Source organism: Salvelinus sp. IW2-2015, linkage group LG28, assembly GCF_002910315.2.
Source record: "Salvelinus sp. IW2-2015 linkage group LG28, ASM291031v2, whole genome shotgun sequence".
In the NCBI taxonomy this organism is placed as follows: domain Eukaryota; kingdom Metazoa; phylum Chordata; class Actinopteri; order Salmoniformes; family Salmonidae; genus Salvelinus; species Salvelinus sp. IW2-2015.
In genome coordinates this window covers 542,253-557,833 of record NC_036868.1, presented here as the reverse complement: position 1 = coordinate 557,833, position 15,581 = coordinate 542,253, and the positions used below count along the sequence as shown (strand labels likewise).

Sequence of the window (15,581 nt, the reverse complement as noted above, 5' to 3'; positions counted from 1 at the left end):
AAGGGTGTTAGGGTGTGGTAGGTGAAGGGTGTTAGGGAGTGGTAGGTGAAAGGGAGTGGTAGGTGAAAGGGAGTGGTAGGTGAAAGGGAGTGGTAGGTGAAAGGGTGGTAGGGAGTGGTAGGTGAAAGGGTGGTAGGTGAAAGGGTGTTTGGGAGTGGTTTGTGAAAGGGTGTTTGGGAGTGGTAGCTGAAAGGGTGGTAGGTGAAGGGTGTGTGGGAGATGAAGGGTGTGTGGGAGGGCTGGCACGATAATGGCATAACCATGTAACTGACAATTATGGATGAATACCGTGAAGAAAATGATTTTCCTTACCGCTCTAATGAATTCATTTTAGATTATTTTTGTATCAACTTTATTTTTAAGTTAATATATCCTATACCGACACAATAGCAGTAGTGTAAATGAATGATTATTATAAACAATTGTTTTAATCCGTGACTCCCATCTGCTGCCTCCTTCAACGCTCTCCTTTAAAAATACACTCCCTTTGATGCTGTGGAGTTAGCATGATCTGTATCCTACTATACAGAGTGTTCTGGCGATACGTTTGATCCGGTTTACAAAGATGTTAAAATTATGTTAAAAGCCGCCGTCTCTCTTGAAATGAACTACAAAATGTAATTCTTGGTGAGCGTGGACATCTAAAGTGAATGTGAATCCGAGACAGCGATGATATACCCGATTTGAGATCCATGCTAGGCTAAGSGAACAATAAATGCGTTGCCGCCGCTGCGTGACCACTGCCTGATGGTTAGTTTACTGTGGTTGCTAGGCAACGGAACACTAAGTCAAGAGAGAGAACAATGAGCCAGATATTTCACCAGATTTATATATGTGAAGCATCCGGTTAGTGTTGCCACTCAATACCAAATATGGCGATGAGAGGAAGCCCAGTGGTCGGCAGTGGGAGAAGATGGAGAGAGATGGATTTTGGCCGACATTCTGCTGATTTTGTCATCAATTAAACATTTGATCTCAATACAGTTTTCTGTTTCCAAAACTAGAATCTGTAACTGAGTGGACTGTGTTTTGTAGACTTTAKCCTTTGCAAAAGTTTTTAAAAAATGTTGTTGTTTAGGAGTGCGAGGGCAAATTTAGTTATTGCACACGTGCCCTTCACACAGTAGGCGTTCCCTAAGGGAAATATGCAAATATATGCTAGAACGCGCCAATAGGATCTCACTAGCTCGTGCTTGGCTCTGCCACTTCTCTTGCTCTGCCCACTATGATTAATTGGCTCCCATTAGAAACGATAGGTTCTGGTCTATCTTGAGTTAGTTATCCAAATCTTTGACTATGTGCTGCTGCAAAGCAGACTGAGAGTAAAGGAGAAAATCATCATGGCTTCATTTTTCTATTTGATGGCCATGGACATTTGCCTGACAAATAACGGTTACCCAAAATTCCATAACGTTGCAGCCCTTGTGGGGGTGTGTGTGTTTGGGGTGAGGGTGTTTGGGGTGAGGGTGTTTGGGGTGAGGGTGTTTGGGATGGGGGTGTGTGTGTGTGTATGTTTGGGGTGGGGATGTGTGTGTTTGGGGTGGGTGTGTGTTTGGGGTGTGTGTGTGTGTGTGTGTGTGTGTGTGTGTGTGTTTGAGGTGAGGGTGTTTGGGGTGGGGGTGTGTGTTTGGGGTGTGTGTGTTTGTAACACTGTGCTCTATGTATGTCCAAAGAGATGAGGAGTTTTCCGTCAGCTCTGTCCTGGCTTCGGACGTCATCCACGCCACCCGCAAAGACGTCCCCTGCATATTCAGGGTAAGCTTTCAACTGCTGTGTGAAAAATACCATCTGACTAAAGTTATGATATTGACCCATGTATTATTTAATTGTAATCTATTCCTAATATGATCTTTCTGATGTGAGAGAACCCAATAAATGATCTTGAAATAAAGTTACATGTAATGGATGTAAATACTATTTGTGAGTTACTACGTACGGTTATGGTGTATCGTAACGCATTATAACCCTTTATGTGAAAAACGTTATATTGATTACTGTCGTTTTTTATTACAGTCTATTGCTACTACGGGATGATGTTTCCTATGTGAGAAACGTGAAATAGTAACTATACATGGGTTTTATATAGCACTTTTCAAGGACCCAAAGAGACTTAATAAAGTTGCTATTATTATTATTAACCCAAGGATCGACAAGGATCGAGTAACGACACAGAAACGAATCATTATGCATTATAAACCTCCGTCAGGTGACGTCGTCCCTGCTGAGCTCGCCGGCCGGTGCCGTCTCCCTGCTGGTGCTGGCTGAGAGCGAGGTAGAGAAGAAGAAGTGGATGGGCATCCTGGAGAGCCTGCAGAGCATCCTGGCCAAGAACCGCTTGAGGAACCGCGTGGTGCACGTCCTGCACGAGGCCTACGACTCCTCGCTGCCCGCCATCAAGACCACGCTCTGCGCCGCCATCGTCGGTGAGTTGGGGAACTACTGAAGAAATTGTGGGCCGTTTTCCCTCTCGCAAACACACACCTGTGCTGTCAGCAAACGCATCGTAACATCTCGTGAACCGAGTAAATAGTGGGAAATTATCACCTGGTGACTGTATGAGGGGATTGTCACCTTGTACTGTGCCATGGGGGGAAATTATCACCTATGTACTGGAGTCTAAGCGGGGTAATTATCGCCATAGTACTGAGGATGTGAGGGGAAACAATTATTCCAACTGTACTGGGAAAGCATTGAGGGGAATATTATCACCTGTACTGGATGAGAGGTGGAGATTATCAACCTGTTTACTGGATGAGGGGTAAAAAATTATCACTCTTGCTACTGTGATAGGGGATATTATCACCTGTATCTGGCATGAGCGGGAAATTTATTCCAGCCATTCCTGGAATAGGGTAATTATCACCTGTACTGGATGAGGGGAAAATTATTGCACCGACATGTAGCTGGGATGAAGGAGGATTATCTCTACATGGTAACATGGTTTTGAGGGTGAGAAGCTATCACCTGTAACTGAATTGAGGGGGATTTATCACCTGTACTGGATGAGGGGAATTATCACCTGTACTGGATGAGGGGAAATTATCACCTGCGGTGTAAGTAATGTTGTAACTTTTCTGTGACAATTTCCGTGAGGAGGAAGTTTTGTTGTTTTTGTAGTGGATACACGCGAAACACAGAATGCAATTGCAAATTGCTGTTTGAGATCTCCAATTATTTCAAATGTTATGGTGCGTTTACTCAAAGTGTGTGTGTGTTTGCGATAGGTGTTGTTGTTGTGTGTGGAGGATGGCAGTGAGAGAGAGAAGACTGTGTTGACTGCTCCTTTGTCTCCCTGCAGATCGAGAGCGTATCGCCCTGGGAACAGAGGAAGGCCTGTTTGTGGTGGAGGTCACCAGAGATGGTAAGAACACACCTATCCCACGTCTGGTCATATCCACTCATAGGGCGTTTTCACATATGACATTCGGTACCCTGGTATGGTTCTGAAAATTCAAAAAATATATTTTGCCTTAAAWWTTTTTWATCTAATATTCACTTTCCACATGARGTTAGCCAACTAGCTTTTTTAAAACGGGGTGAGAAAGTTCCATGCGACTTGCGCTGAATTATCACAATACATGGTACTCTGGTACTGGATCTTAGACCCACCACCTGGCCAGGGTCCAAGATTTGTTTCAGCCAGGGTTCATTTACGTTTCACAAATGCTCTATAGTGTAGATCATCAGGGTACCAAATGCTCCAGGATCTGGATCATACAGGGATATGTGACAGCCCCCATAGAGGCTCATATGATAGATAACAACATGCAGACTCCTCCATGCAGAACAAAGGTCAAGTTTTTAGATTTCTGTCATTTCCAACATGTTTCGTATGTGTGATCACGTGATGTCAACATGTCATGTTTTATTTTGTGGTATATTGTCTCCGATTTCTTTCTTCATCCTAAGACTATTTCTCCATGGTCTTTCCTCGATTCCTCGCCTCCTCTCTCCTCGCTTCCTCTCTCTTCGGTTCCTTCTAAAAATGCATTGGAGGAGAATCCAAGGTCCCTTTCATGGTACCTTCTCCTCCATTTGCTTTTTCAAATGGGMGGGTTTGAAATCAAGGAGAGAAAGTGTTTCGACTAATCGGAAAGCAACTATCTTACCTATCGACTCACAAATCATAATTTGTGATTTCTTTCAAAACACTACGATTCTCTGTGTCATTTGCCCCTGTTGACTCCTCCTTCTCATCCCCCCCTTCAGTGATCGTGCGGGCGGCCGACTGCAAGAAGGTGCACCAGATGGAGCTGATCCCCAAAGAGAAGATGGTGGCCCTGCTGTGTGGACGCAACCGACACGTGCACCTGCACCCCTGGGGGGTGCTGGAGGGGGCCGAGGCGGCCTTCGACATCAAGCTGACAGAGACCAAGGGTTGCCAGGCACTGACCACGGGCGTGCTACGCCCCGGGGGACCCGCCTGCCTGCTGGCCGCCGTCAAGCGCCAGGTCACTATTCATTTATTGATTTACCTATTTACACATGCAGTGAAAAACGATGCCAAACACAAAAATAAGAGTTACAATACAATACATGTCACATGACGCGTGTAGTTGAAGTTTTGTGACTTAAATCCGAATAAATCTCATATCGACCCCATTTCAAAACAAACAACTTARAAAGGGAGCATTCATWAAGTCTTCATAAGCACTGTAACCTTTAATTAACRAGGCAAGTCAGTTAACAATTCTTATTTACAATGACGGCCTACACCGGTCAAACCCGGACAACGCTGGGCCAATTGTGTACCACCCTATGGGACTCCCAATCARGGCCAGTTGTGATACAGCCTGGATTCGAACCAGGGTGTCTGTAGTGACGCCTCTAGTACTGAGATGCTGTGCCACTCGGGAGCCCAAGCAAACTCCTGCTAGCTACATCAAGGCTGATTTATAAAGGTCCTTTCAAACTCCTGCTAGCTACATCAAGGCTGATTTTAAAAGGTCCTTTCAAACCCCTGCTAGTTACATCAAGGCTGATTTTAAAAGGTCCTTTCAAACCCCTGCTAGTTACATCAAGGCTGATTTTAAAAGGTCCTTTCCGTTTGCTGCTTTGCCAGAATGTCAGTAGTAACGTCTCCTCTCTCCCCCTTCACCAGGTTCTGTGTTATGAGATCACCCGGGCCAAGCCGCACCACCGCAAGCTGTGGGAGGTGCAAGCCCCGGGGGTGGCCCAGTGGCTGGGCATGGTGCGCGAGCGACTGTGCGTAGGCTACCCCTCAGGTTTTGCCCTGCTGGCCCTCCAGGGCGAGTCGTCGCCCGTCAGCCTGGTGAGCCCCGGGGACCCGTCGCTAGCCTTCCTGGCCCAGCAGCCCCTGGACGCGCTGCACGCCCTGGAGGTGGGCACGACCGAGCTGTTACTCTGCTTCAGCCAGCTGGGTATCTATGTGGACCCCACTGGGAAGAGGAGCAGGGCCCAGGAGCTGATGTGGCCCGCCACGCCGCTTGCTTGCAGTACGTCACGCTTTGGTTTTGTTTTGAGTGGTTGAGTTATGAAAGTTTTGGAGAAGAAATGCGGCTGGTCTAGCGGTAATGCCGAAATCTCCGGCACATGTCTGAATAGGTTGGAATCCAGCCTACTGTCCTTGGACACAACATCTCTCTGTCTTTCATAGGTTGGGACCCCCGACTTGCATGGTCTGTGTGGGCTTTTGTTGTTATTGTTGTTTGAATAGCGCCCCTTGTGTGCACTTCAAGTCATACCGTATACCCCGGTATGACGGTATGAAAATCTGCATACTGCCCAACCCTAACAATCTCTATCATTGGAAGTGAATACATTCTCAATACGTTTCAAAAAACACATATATATATATATATATATATTTTTTTTTTTACCTTTATTGAACTAGGCAAGTCAGTTAAGAACAAATTCTTATTTACAATGACGGGCTACCGGGGAACAGTGGGTTAACTGTCTTGTTCAGGCGCAGAACGACAGATTTTTACCTTGTCAGCTCAAGGATTCAATCCAGCAACCTTTCGGTTACTGACCCAWCGRTCTAACCACTAGGCTACTTTACACCCAGAAACTGTTAGCTATCCAACTCCGAAGGCCTCCTGGTAAGTGCTGCATGCACAATATTTTTTTGAAGGGACACTGAGACACAAATTAAATATTGTTCACTTTTTAAAAGAAGCTAACATAAACTGTATCTAGTATATTGTGTCCTACAAATATATATTGTATCCTACAAATGTATCAAGCTGTGGAGGCCTCTGTGATTGCTCAGCGTGTCTTTCCTGTGTGTCCGCCAGGCTCCAACTCCTCCTACCTTACYGTGTACAGCGAGTATGGGGTGGATGTGTTTGACATACACACCACTGAGTGGATCCAGACAATTTCACTGAGGAAGGTAAAAGCAGGGCTGTCCTGCCCATATAACAGTCTGGGTTCAGTCTAACAAYCCATAATGGGGTGTCTTGGGACAACAGTCTGGGTTCAGTCTAACAAGCCATAATGGGGTGTCTTGGGACAACAGTCTGGGTTCAGTCTAACAAACCATAATGGGGTGTCTTGGTGAATGTGAGGATGCATGTTCTAATCTCGTGGGGGTGAGTGGATGTGTATGAATGAATGAAAGGAGTGTCTGTGTGCATGTGTGTATATATGCCCCTGATCTATAGAGTGGATTGGTGTAACCCATGTCTCTGCCCCTCAGTTAAGGCCTCTGAATGTGGAGGGCAGTRTGAACCTGCTGGGCTCTGAACAACCGCGCCTCATCTACTTCAGCAACAACTCCACAGGTGCAATACACCTCACTATACTGACTACATATACCCCACTACACTCACCTATACCACACTTACTGAACTACATATACCCCAATACACTCACCTAATACCACACTATACTGACTACATATACCCCTACACTCACCTATACAACACATTACTGACTACATATACCCCAATACACTCACCTATACCACAATACTGACTACATATACCCCAAATACACTCACCTATACACAAATATACTGACTACATATACCCCAATACACTATACACTCACCTATACCACAATAAACTCACTACATAACACAACGTTCAAAAGTTTGGGGTCACTTAGAAAATGTCCTTGTTTTTGTAAAGAAAATGAAATTTTTGTCCGTTAAAATAACATCAAATTGATCAGAAATGCAGTGTAACATTGTTAATGGTGTAAATGACTATTGTACTGGAAACGATGATTGTTTTATGGAATACTACTAGCGTACAGAGGCCCCATTATCAGCAACCATCACTCCTGTGTCAATGGCACGTTGTGTTAGCTAATCCAAGTTTATCATTTTAAAAGACTAATTGATCATTAGAAAAACCCTTTTGCAATTATGTTAGCACAGCTGAAAACTGTTGTTCTGATTAAAGAAGCAATAAAACTGGCCTTCTTTAGACTAGTCGAGTATCTGGAGCATCAGCATTTGTGGGTTCGATTACAGGCTCAAAATGGCCAGAAACAAAGAACTTTCTTCTGAAACTCGTCAGTCTATTCTTGTTCTGAGAAATGAAGGCTATTTCATGTGAGAAGTTGCCAAGAAACTGAAGATTTTGTACAACGCCYTGTACTACTCCCTTCACAGAACAGCGCAAACTGGCTTTAACCAGAATAGAAAGAGTGGGAGGCCCCGGTGCACAACTGAGCAAGAGGACAAGTACATTAGAAAGTTTCTCTAACTAGACAGACACCTCACAAGTCCTCAACTGYCAGCTTCATTAAATAGTACACGCAAAACACCAGTCTCAACGTCAACAGTGAAGAGGCTACTCCAGGATACTGGKCTTCTAGGCAGAGTTGCAAATGTAAAAGCCATACCTGACTGGCKCAACAAAAATAAAAGATGATGGGCAAAAGAACAGACACTAGACAGAGGTAGATTGAAAAAAGGTGTTATGGACAGATGAATCTAAGTTTGAGGTGTTCACATAAAAAAAAAAAAAAATTGTGAGACGCAGAAAAGATGCTGGAGGAGTGCTTGACGCCATCTGTCAAGCCTGGTGGAGTCAATGTGATGCTCTGGAGGTGCTTTGGTGGTGGTAAAGTGAGAGATTTGTACAGGGTTAAAGGGATCTTGAAGGAAGGCTATCACTCCATTTTGTAACGCCATGCCATACTCTGTGGACGGCGCTTAATTGGAGCCAATTTCCTCCTACAACCGGACAATGACCCAAAGCACAGCACCAAACTATGCAATACATATTTAGGGAAGAAGCAGTCAGCTGGTATTCTGTCTATAATGGAGTGACCAGCACAGTCACCGGATCTTAACCCTATTGAGCTGTTGTGGGAGCAGCTTGACCGTATGGTACATAAGAAGTGCCCATCAAGCCAATCCAATTTATGGGAGGTGCTTCAGGAAGCATGTGGTGAAATCTCTTCAGATTAACTCAACAAATTGACAACTAGAATGCCAAAGGTCTGCAAGGCTGTTATTGCTGCAAATGGAGGATTKTTTGACGAAAGCAAAGTTTTTTTGAAGGACACAATTATTGTTTCAATTACAAATCATTATTTATAAGCTTGTCAACGTCTTGACTATATTTCCTATTCATTTTGCAACTCATTTCATGTATGTTTTCATGGAAAACAAGGACATTTCTAAGTGACCCCAAACTTTTGAACGGTAGTGTATATCTCAATATACTCACTACATATATTTACCCCAATACACTTACCTATATCTCAAATTTTTCTCTCTCTCTGTCCGTCCTGCAGAAGGTGACCTGGCCATCCCTGAGACATCTGACAACAGTAAGAAGCTGATGGTGAGAACGCGCAGCAAGAGGAAGTTCCTCTTCAAGGTCCCGGAAGAGGAGAGACTGCAGCAGAGGAGGTAACCTTTTTTTCCCCCCACAATCCCCATTCATACTTTTCTTGACTTTTGGACTGTACAGCAGTAATGTAGCGAGGGGAGACAGAATATAGGTGTTTAGATAAGGGAGTCTGAGTCGGGGCTTGAACCCCCGTCGCCAGGGGGGGCATCACTCGATCAGACTCCAGTGGAGGTGACATCACTATAACTATACGTTTGACTTAAATAAAGAGATGATTGTCAGAATTTAGTCTGTTTACTACCATTTGTAAGTACACTCACCCAGTACAACTTCAGGCGTCAGGTAGCCTAGTGGTTGGGCCAGTAACCGAAATGTCGCTGGTTCAAATCCCCGGGCCGACTAGGTGAAGAATCTGTCAATGTGCCCTTGAGCAAGGCACTTAACCCAAAGTTGCTCTGAATAAGATGTTGCAAAAATGACTAAAATGTAACTATTCACAATAATACACACTGACCATTGTAACCATGTGTGTTGTGTTGACAGAGAGATGCTGAGGGACCCTGAGCTGAGGTCCAAGTTGATCTCCAACCCAATCAACTTTAACCACGTGGCACACATGGGCCCCGGCGACGGCAAGCAGGTCCTCATGGATTTGCCTCTGGTAAGCACAGCTAGTGCCAAAATGGCTGCCTCATACTGTATTCATAACCCATAGGAGATAGTTAAAGGACTCAACTTGGATATAACCCGTTTTAGCATGGACATTGTCATTGAGGCACATTTTCAAACATCAAAAGGAGAAGAAAATGTACTTTAAAATGGAGATAGCCTTAATGGCGCTGCCCATGCTGTCACAGACGCCTTAATGGCACAGATACAAAGATAGGACCTCTTTCCATCTCTGTCATAACCCAACTTACGTTATAGGAAGGAAAATGGCTTCCCAACCCCATGATAACCTGACTGATATTGTAGCAGCCAAAGTGGCTGTCTATTGCAAATTAACTGACATTTGCTGTACCCAGGACAGCTACTGCAAATAACCTAACTGATATCGCAGGAACCAAAATGTCCACCCTGTGTTAACCTTCCTTAAAACATATCAAAACAGGAGCCATAACAGCTGTTTTTTAACGATCGCAAGACACCCGCTGGAGCCAAAATGGTGTCTCCTTGCATTTTCTGACACTAGCAGCTCCCACTACCAACTCCACAGAATAGCACTGCTATCCTACCATCCTAACTCCACAGAATAGCACTGCTATCCTACCTTCTAGATGTCACCTTTCTCTACCTATTTACCACCTCTGCCCCTCTTCCTACTCTTTTTTGAGAATGACCTGTAGTCCCTCCCTCACGCCCTCTTTCACTTTCTCCTCCCCTCCCTCTCTTTTTTTCCATCTGTCTTGTTCGTGTCCTTTGTTTCCGCTCTCTCTTTCCTTCTCTCACCCCCCTCCCCGCCCGGCCCAGCAGCAGAGCGAGAGCGCCGCCACCACCCCCTCCCCCTCATCCTCCCGCCACCACGCCCTGATCTCCCCACCGAGCAACTTTGAGCACGTCTATCACATGAGCCTTGTGTCGGCCGGCCTCTACCTGCAGAAAGAGCCCGCCTCTTCCTCCGCCACCTCCTCCTCCACCTCCTCGCTGCAGCACTGCAGCATGCCCCAGCTCTCATCCTCCTCCTCCTCCTCTCCCTCCACCTCCTCCCTAGGAAGGGTAGGCCTGACCTGACGCTTCCCCTCCTCCCTCTCCCCCCCTTCCCCCACTCTCCTCCTTTTGACACCACCACCACCTCTTTTGCACAATCCCAAATCGACACCCGCAGTAGCCCTTGTCTCCTAGTGATCTAGCCTCTATTCCTGGGGTACTGGTTGTTCAATCTGAGCCTGGAGGTCTGGAGTACTGGTTGTTAAATCTGAGCCTGAAGGTCTGGGGTACTGGTTGTTGAATCCGAGCCTGGAGGTCTGGGGTACTACTACTGTACATACATTTTTATGTATTCAGACCCTTTGCTATGAGATTCGAAATTGAGCTCAGTTGTTTCCATTGATCATCCTTGAGATGTCTATAAACAGCACTCTGCCAATCAGGCCTTTATGGTAGAGTGGCCAGATGGAAGCCACTCTAAAAGGCACATGACAGCCCGCTAAAGACTTTCAGACCATGAGAAACAAGATTCTCTCGTCTGATGAACCAAGATTTAACTCTTTGGCCTGAATGCAAAGTGTCACGTCTGGAGGAAACCTGGCACCATCCTTACGGTAAAGCATGGTGGTGGCAGCATCATGCTGTGGGAATGTTTTTCAGTGGCAGGGACTGGGAGACTAGTCAGGATCGAGGCAAAGATGAACGGAGCAAAGTACAGAGAGATCCTTGATGAAAACCTGCTCCAGGGCGCTCAGGACCTCAGACTGGGGCGAAGGTGCATGAAGACAACGCAGGAGTGACTTCGGGACAAGTCTCAATGTCCTTCAGTGGCCTAGCCAGAGCCTAGACTTGAACCCAATCAAACATCTCTGGAGAGATCTGAAAATAGCTGTGCAGCGACACTCCCCATCCAACCTGATGGCGCTTGAGAGGATCTGCAGAGAAGAACGGGAGAAGCTTCCCAAATACAGGTGTGCCAAGGTTGTAGCGTCATACCCAAGAAGACTCAAGGCTGTAATCGCTGCTTCAACAACGTACTGAGTAAAGGGTCTGAATACTTATGTAAATGCAATATTTTCGTGTTAAAAAGAATATATAAATTGGCAAAGAAATCAAAAAATCTTTTGTTTTTTCATTATGGGTTATTGTGTGTAGATTGATGAGGGAAAAAAACGAATCCATTTGAGTAAGGCTGTAACTTAACAAAATGTGGGAAAAGTCAAGGGGTCTGAATACTTTCCGAATGAACTGTAGATCTTCCAGAAAGACAATGAAATGGTTAATTGACCACAAAATACATGTGTTGCAATGGCCACGTCAGTTTTCCGGATTTGAACCCCATTCAAAACCTGTGGTTTGATTTGAAGAGGGCAGTCAGATCAGACCAAAGGATATCAATTATCTGGACAAAGGAATGGTCTAAGATCCCTCCAGATGTGTTCTCTAATCTCATAGAACACTCAGGATAAAGGCTAGGTGCCATTATCCTAGCAAGGAGAAGATGCAAAAAGTATTAGAAACAGTGCTATTCGTTTGGAGAAAATAAATAATTACTTGTTTAAACTCTAAGCAATTGTATAAAACAACCCCCCCCCCAAAATGTTGTAAAATTATAGCTCAGTATTTGTATAAATGTTATATTATTTTTTGCTCATCTTTATCAAGGGTGCCAATAATAATGGAGGTGTCTATATTTAACCGTTACTCCATCTCCACCAGTGAATAGGGAGCAGGTGCTTGGGTCGACTTGGGATCGGTCATATTTCCAGGCCCCCCACCCCCCTCACCCCTTTTTCTCTCCTTCCCATTCTTCCTCACGGTTCCTTTTTTAAGTTTTCTCGAGTGCAGTGAGTTTTTCAGAAGCTGGGGTGGTTTTATTTCGGCTGACGTCATAGTGAGTGTTTTTCTGTACTGGCTGCAGTGTGGTTATGCTTTGTGTGATCTCTGCTTATTTGTCATGTTAAAACAGGGCAACACGCTTGATAAGCTTCGCATAGGGTTCAATGGAGAGAGAGTGCTTTTTAAAAATGGGGCACAGCAAATTGGAAAAGCTCCCTAGAAGGTTTATTCTATTAGTAGACGGCCACCAAAGTAATGTAGAGACTTCTCCGTGACTGTTCTCCCATTGAATTTTGCAAAAACATACCAGCGTGAGTGTGACTTTTTTCAGTCAAACGAGTGACTTGCTGTGGAGTTTATCACTGTGCGTGTACAAGGCTGTTGGTTTCATGTGTGTGCATAAGCATCCATCTAAATGTCTTGACCGTGTCCAATCATGTACCTGGGGTTGTGTTCATTAGGCAACCAATGAAATTAAACTCAACGAAATGGCTATGTCCAAACTGGGACTTGTCCAATAAGAAACGCTCATTTTCGTAGCAAAATGTTTACAAATGTTTTCTGTTGTGTGTCCTAATGAACACAAACCTGTTCACCCATATAGTCACATATGTGTCATTGTCTTACTGTGTGTGTGTGTGTGTGTGTGTGTGTGTCTTGGCGACTGCGTGGGGGTACAGAGTGTGATGCATTCTTCTCAGGATGACCCGGCCAAGGACAAGCCCCGCCCACTCTCCAGTATCTCCCGGCAACAGAGGAGCATGACCCACATCACTCGCACGGCCTCTGGTGAGAGGACCCCGAGCACACACCTTCTGCATGTGAACACTGATTTCAACAAACACATTTTAGTAAATCCATTATCTCTCTCTCTGTCATTGATGCTATGCTCTGTGTGTGTGTTTCTGTGTGTGTTGTGTCATGAAGGAGGTGCAGACTTTGGAGGAGCAGGATCGTCTCGGAACATCTCCGACCCAGACGGGGACTTTGAGAGAGAGGTAAAGAACCCCAACAGTGAACACACACCAGGGTTTCCGTTAGGAAAGTGACCGGGAAGATTTTATCGGACATTTYAGAAATGTACCGGTGGTCCGTATGCTTTGGGTGCCGGTGTTTCCCCGATATCCGCCACTTTTTTTAACAAAAATTAATCAGAATGGTAAAACGTTTTCAATGTGAACTTGAACGACTAAAACTAGATATAAAAGATCATGGTTCTATGTAGTTTAAAATTAGATCATCTTTAAGAACTAAKAGTCACCAAAATAAAAACTAAACAGTCAGGGAGAATCAAATTCTCAAAATGGCAGTTGTTTAAAGTATTTTTACTTAAGTTGTTTTTGGGGGTATCTGTACTTTACTATTTATATTTTTGACAACTTTTACTTCACTACATTCCTAAAGAAAATAATGTACTTTTTTACTCCATACATTTTCCCTGACACCCAAAAGTACTCATTATATTATGACAGAAATATGGTCATTCACGCACTTATCAAGAGAACATCCCTGGTCATCTACTGCCTCAACTGGAGGACTCACTAAACACAAATGCTTTGTTTGTAAATTAATGTCTAAGTGTTGGAGTGTGCCTCTGGCTATCCGTAAATTTAAAAAAAAAATATATATATATATATATATATATATATATATATAATTGTGCCAATAAACAAAATATAATTGTGCCATCTGGTTTGCATAATATGAGGAATTTGAAATGATGAATACTTTTGATACGTAAGTATATTTTACCAATTCCATTTACTTTTGATACTTAAGTATATTTAAAACCAAATACTTTTAGACTTTTTTTGTATTTTACTGGGTAACTTTCACTTTTACTTCAGTCATTTTCTTTTAAGGTAGGCTACATCGCCTGCTATACCCATATAGGCATACAGAAGGAGGCTAATTTGTACATTTTATATGTGAATTTTTTGTTGTTGTTGAATGATAAGCATTATGTTGTTAGATATTATAGGAGTAACTCTGGTAAGCCTAAAACATTTTTCCTCACCTCAAGTTCAACTTCGGAGTCAGTTGGATGGCCAGTGCATAGGTGTAACGGATGTGAAATGGCTAGCTAGTTAGAGGGGACGGTCTAAAGTTATACTGTTACATAGGCCTGCAGTGTAATAGGTTAATAGTAATAATAAAGGGTTAGTAGCAACACCAAACCTTCACAAAAGTTTTAAAACTTTATTAGTGTAATATATAAAGTAAGTCAAGCCGTTGTTTATAGGGAAGATACGAGCAAGATATTATATTGCGGCAAACACAACATTACAGTTGTAACAGAATAAAACAAAACACTGCGAACTGGTTTAAACCTTCAGAAAAGGTTAGYAAAAAAACAAAACTAAAGATTAGTGCCTACTGTACCAAACAGATGACAGCTATAMGCTAATTATATATTTTTCAAAAGACCTATCTTAAACTAAAGCGCACAGATCAAACTTCATGTATCCAATGAAAATGTTTTGCATATTTAAAAAAAAAATAATAATAGTTTAGATTAATAAATAGGTCTATAATAATAACAATGATATACAATAATAATAATAATGATAAAACAAATTATTATAAATGCGAGAAAAAAAAATTAAATAAAATAAAAATTCCAAAATTGCATCCTACCTCAATAACAAGTTGCACAGTAGCCTGCATTTGGCCGGGCCAACTTTCTTCTCATCTTTGTCCAATACAATATAAAAACTTGTCCATAAGTAGGACATTCCCCTTTTCACTTAGAGGCATGTTCTCTAACTTTAGTATTARGTCAATGAAAAAGGTCTCCATTTTTGTAATCGACAGTAGCCTAGGCTCCTCTCTCGCTCTCTCCTCAGCATCAGGCACAAGTAGTGAGAGGATGTTGAAATCGTCTCCCATTTTATTTATCGACCAAAAGCTGTTAATTACCYGCTAACGGAAACCCTGACACACACACTGACTGTTGGGGTTGTGACGATAGCAGTATCGTAATGTTTTTTTCCAGGMCAAAAATGAGAACACGAAGCAGACAGAACTCTTTGGTCCTTTAAAAACCTGCTGTATGTAAKATATMMTGWGCTGTAGTTTGGYAAATAAATCCATGTGACTCTGGATGACYACATAATGATGTTTGTTTCCAACATTAGGGCTGTTTTCKTGAAGAAGTTAAATCCGCTTTGTGTTCTTGCCACACTACTAACAAGTGACCGTAGTATCGTCCCAGCCATACTGATTGTACACACACATTCAATCAATTTCTCTCAATACAATTTAATGCAACTCGCTTCCTGGGTATGATAAGTTGTCTTACATTGCCAAAGCAAACAT

At 43.4% G+C, this 15,581-nt stretch overlaps 1 long non-coding RNA gene and 1 pseudogene across 1 annotated transcript; one reads left to right on the top strand and one right to left on the bottom strand.

Annotated features, from left to right (window-relative positions):
• LOC111954050 (serine/threonine-protein kinase MRCK beta-like) overlaps positions 1 to 15,581 on the top strand; it is a 122,209-nt pseudogene that overhangs the window by 104,558 nt on the left and 2,070 nt on the right.
• On the bottom strand, positions 6,780 to 7,043 carry LOC139023249 (uncharacterized). Its single transcript, XR_011474397.1, has 3 exons — positions 6,968 to 7,043; positions 6,871 to 6,925; positions 6,780 to 6,835 (listed from the first exon to the last, which is right to left on the bottom strand). It is a non-coding gene; the product is annotated as an uncharacterized lncRNA (long non-coding RNA).